At 47.6% G+C, this 4,774-nt stretch overlaps 1 pseudogene; it reads left to right on the forward strand.

Annotated features, from left to right (window-relative positions):
* Positions 1-775: 775 nt before the first annotated feature.
* Positions 776-2,430, forward strand: LOC126954707 (actin-related protein 2/3 complex subunit 1A-like; annotated as a pseudogene).
* Positions 2,431-4,774: the final 2,344 nt, after the last annotated feature.

The raw sequence follows: 4,774 nt of genomic DNA on the forward strand, positions 1-4,774 counted from the left end.
TTAGTAGAGATGGGGTTTCTTTCTCCATGTTGATCAAGCTGGTCTTAAACTCCCAATCTCAGGTGATCTGCCCACCTTGGCCTCCCAAAGTGCTGGGATTACAGGTGTGAACCACTGCTCCAGGCCTTCCCTCTTCTTGTAAGTACATCAGTCATTGAATTAAGGCCCACCCTAAAGCCATATGACTTCATCTTAACTTGATTACATCTGCTGTAACTCTATTTCTGAATAATCACATTCACAGGTTTTGGGTAGACATGGAGGTAGCCTGATGTGAAGAGTCAGAACCTAAAGGGGTTAGGAGGATATCCATTCATGGAAATGGCCCAGCACTGGGTGCTGGAGCCCAAGAAAGGAGAGGAAGTCATCCATACATGGGAGCCACCTGGTGTGGGGAGTCAGAACTGGGGTGGCTGATGGATGGAAGCTGCTTCTGCAGGGGAGCAGCTCAGAGAACACAACAGCACCAATGGCGTGGGAGGGCTTTCACCCACAAGCCTGTGGTAGCCTGGTATTGCATATCAGAATACAATGAGGTGAGGAGGATGTCTGCATGGGGAGGGAATGGAGGAGGTGATGGGAGGTTGGTCTTATTCAGGAAGATTAATATATTCAGGTAAATTAATATGTCAAAGGTAATGAGGGTCAGATTTCTCACTGTCAGAGAAGGGATTAAAGTATAGAAATAGAGAAAACTAGTCCTCCGTCCCCGTGGCGAGCCTGTTTGCGATGACTGCCCAGAGTCCGGAAATCCTCCACTCCAAGCCCGTCGGGACTCCCCTGACCCCAGCTTTCTCTCCTTTGAAAACACTAAGAATAATGTCACTGTATCAGTTTTTATTAGAGCCAATCACCGGTCATGCCTGGAACAAGGATCGTATCCAGATTGCCCTCAGTTCCAATAATCACTAAGTGCACATCTATCAGAAGAATGGAGCCGGTCGCTGTGGCTCACACCTGTAATCCCAGCACTTTGAGAGGCCGCGGCGGGTGGATCACGGGGTCAGGAGTAAAAGACCAGCCTGGCCAAGATGGTGGAACCCCATCTCTACTGAAAATACAAAAATTAGCCAGGCGTGGTGGTGTGTGCCTGTAATCCCAGCTACTCGGGAGGCTGAGACAGGAGAATTGCTTGCCCCCTTTCAGAAATGGAGGTTGCAGTGAGCCGAGATCATGCCACTGCACTCCAGCCTGGGCAATAGAGCCAGACTCCGTCAAAAAACAAACAAACAAACAAACAAAAAAAAGGAAGAAGAGGAACGGGAGTCGGTGGGTGAAAGCCTGTGAACTCAAGGAGCACAACGGAGGTATCAGCAGGTATTGACTGGGCTCCCAAAAGCGACTGCACCATCACTTGCAGGGCAGACCACAGTGCCTATGTCTGGAGTCAGAAAGATGGTGTCTGGAAGCCAAACCTGGTGATCCTGAGAATTAACTGTGCAGCTACTTTTGTGAAGTAGTCCCCACTAGAGAACAAATTTGCTGTGGGAAGTGGAGCACGATTCATTTCTGTTTGTTACTTTGAGTCTGAAAATGACCCGTGGGTGAGCAAGCACATTAAAGAGCCAATTCGCTCCACAGTGCTCAGCTTGGATTGCCATCCCAACAACGTTTTGCTGGCAGCAGGACCATGTGACTTCAAATGCAGACTGTTTTCTGCCTGCATTAAAGAAGTGGATGACGGCTACTCGGGAGGCTGAGGCAGGAGAATGGCGTGAACCCTGGAGGCGGAGTTCACAGTGAGTCGAGATCGCGCCATTGCACTCCAGCCTGGGTAACAGAGCGAGACTCCGTCTCAAAAAATAAATTAAAAAAAAAAAAAGTGGATGAAAAGCCAGTCAGTATGCACTGGGGCAGCAAGATGCCTTTTGGGCAGCTGATATAAGAGTTTGGTGGCAGTGGCACTGGTGGCTGGGTCCATGGGGTCAGCTTCTCTGCCAGTGGGAGCCGCCTGGCCTGAGTCAGCCACGACAGCACCGTGTCTGTTGCTGAGGCCTCAAAAAGTGGGCAGGTCTCACACGGAGTTCCTGCCGCTCCTGAGTGTCTCATTTGTCTCAGAGAACGGCGTGGTGGCTGCTGGCCATGACTGCTGCCCAGTGCTCTTTACGATGACCAAGGTTCCCTGACCTTCATCTCCAAGTTAGACATTCCGAAACACAGCATCCAACGCAACGTGTCTGCCATGGAACACTTCCACAACACGGACGACTGAGGACGGCAACACGGACGACTGAGGACCGCAACACGACCTTGGAGATGCTGCACCCGAATAGCATCACTCAAGTCTCTTCGAGGTGGACAAGCAAGAATGTCTCAAAGTTTGCACTACTGGCATCGATGGAGCCATGACAATTTGGGATTTCAAGACCCTCGAGTCTTCCATCCAGGACCTCCGGATAATGTGAAGTTGAGTGAGCCTCCGCCATCCAGCAGGACAAACTGTGGCAGATCGCAGCTGTGCCGTGGCACGATGGCGAGGAAGCCAGCCCCGAGGAAACACTGAGAACACGTATCACGCCAATACCGTGTGGTTTTTGTTTGAATATAAAATTGGTTAAAGTGTTGGTTTTTTAAAAGCAGTGCTTTATTTTTTATTTTTTATTTTTTGCGACTTCATTCCATTCTTGACCAAAGCTTCTCTTTAAGTAGTTTATTATGGAAAATTGTCACAGTAACTTTTTTTTTTTTTTTTTTTTTTTTTTGAGACGGAGTCTCACGCTGTCGCCCAGGTTGGAGTGCAGTGGCGCGATCTCGGCTCACTGCAAGCTCCGCCTCCTGGGTTCACGCCATTCTCCTGCCTCAGCCTCCTGAATAGCTGGGACTACAGGCGCCCGCCAACGCGCCCGGCTAATTTTTTGTATTTTTAGTAGAGACGGGGTTTCATTGTGGTCTCGATCTCCTGACCTTGTGATCCGCCCGCCTCGGCCTCCCAAAGTGCTGGGATTACAGGCGTGAGCCACCGCGCCCGGCCTGTCACACTAACTTAAAAGACAGAGTGAAGAGATATGTAAATTGCCCAATGGAAAATTAAATAAAAACTGAGGCCGGGCGCGGTGGCTCAGGCCTGTAATCTCAGCACTTTGGGAGGCCGAGACGGGCGGATCACGACGTCAGGAGATCGAGACCATCCTGGCTAACACGGTGAAACCCCGTCTCTACTAAAAATACAAAAAATTAGCCGGGTGCGGTGGCGGGCGCCTGTAGTTCCAGCTACTCTGGAGGCTGAGGCAGGAGAATGGCATGAACCCAGGAGGAGGAGCTTGCAGTGAGCCGAGATCGCACCACTGCACTCCAGCCTGGGTGACAGAGTGAGACTCCGTCTAAAAAAATAAAATAAAATAAAATAAAATAAAATAAAATAAAAAACTGAATGTGGTTTTGAAAAAAAAAACGAAATAGCGAAAACTAGAATGAACCTTGTGGTGATGGATTAGAATTGGAAGTACTGGAGTGACCTAATGGTCTTTAATATATTAAGATTGATATAAACATAAATGTGTACACACATTTACATATATGTTTTCATATCCATATTCATACACATTTATATGTGTGTTCTTGTATATATATCTACATGCTCATATGTATGTGTGTACATACACACACACAGCATTGGTTAGTTGAATCCCCTGAAAGGACCTGAGAATATTGACATCTCAATAGCAATAGCAAAACCGTACCCAAATATTGGTTTCTAAATACCATTTTGAGAGCAGGCAGAGCGGTTGGCTCATGGATATAGGCAGGCATTGACTATCAGGAGACCTATTAATTCTAGGGAGGGAGAAAGTGCAGCTGCTTAGAGTGAGAGCACAGAAACTTGCAGTGACTCAGGGACCAAGCTTTGGGTCCAGACCAAGAGAGGGTTTGATCCCAGCTTTGGATTTAGTAGCTAAGTGATGTATAGGCAACAGGTTCCTTAACACGTTTGAGTCTCAGTTCCTCCAAATGGGATATTATAAGAATAAAAAGAGACAATGGGCTGGGCACAGTGACTCATGGCTGTAATTCTGACACTTTGGGAGGCCGAGGCAGGAGGATCACTTGAGGCCAGGAGTTTAGGACCAGCCTAGGCAATGTAGTGAGGCTCTGTTCTAAAAAAAAAAAAAGGAAAAAAAGGCTGGGTGCGGTGGTTCATGCCTGTAATCCCAGCACTTTGGGAGGCTGAGGTGGGTGGATCACCTGAGGTCAGCAGTTCGAGACCAGCCTGACCAACATGGAGAAACCCCGTCTCTACTAAAAATACAAAAAAGTAAATAAATAAATAAATAAATAAATAAATAAATAAATAAATAAATAATCCAGCCTTGGTGGTACATGCCTGTAATCCCAGCTACTCAGCAGGCTGAAGCAGGATAATCACTTGACCCCAGGAGGCAGAGGTTGCAGTGAGCCAAGATCACACCATTGCACTCCAACCCGGGCAACAAAAAGCAAAACTCCGTCTCAAAAAAACAAATTTTTATTTTTCTAAATAGCCAGGCATGATAGTGCATGCCTGTAGTCCCAGCTGCTTGGAAAGCTGAGGTGGGAGAATCGCTTGAGCCCAGGAGGTCAAGGCTGCAGTGAGCCATGATGGTGCCACTGCACTCCAGCCTGGGCACAGAGCAAAACTATGTCTCTAAAAAAGAAGAGAGAGAGAGAGAGAGAGAGAGAGAATGTAAGTAAATATCTGGCACGTTGTGAGCACTCGATATTCTCACCTGGAACACCAGGAAGGCATGCTGCAGCAGCAAAACTCATCAAAGAAATAAGAAAAAACCCTCAGCAAACT

Source organism: Macaca thibetana, chromosome 5, assembly GCF_024542745.1.
Source record: "Macaca thibetana thibetana isolate TM-01 chromosome 5, ASM2454274v1, whole genome shotgun sequence".
NCBI classification, from domain to species: domain Eukaryota; kingdom Metazoa; phylum Chordata; class Mammalia; order Primates; family Cercopithecidae; genus Macaca; species Macaca thibetana.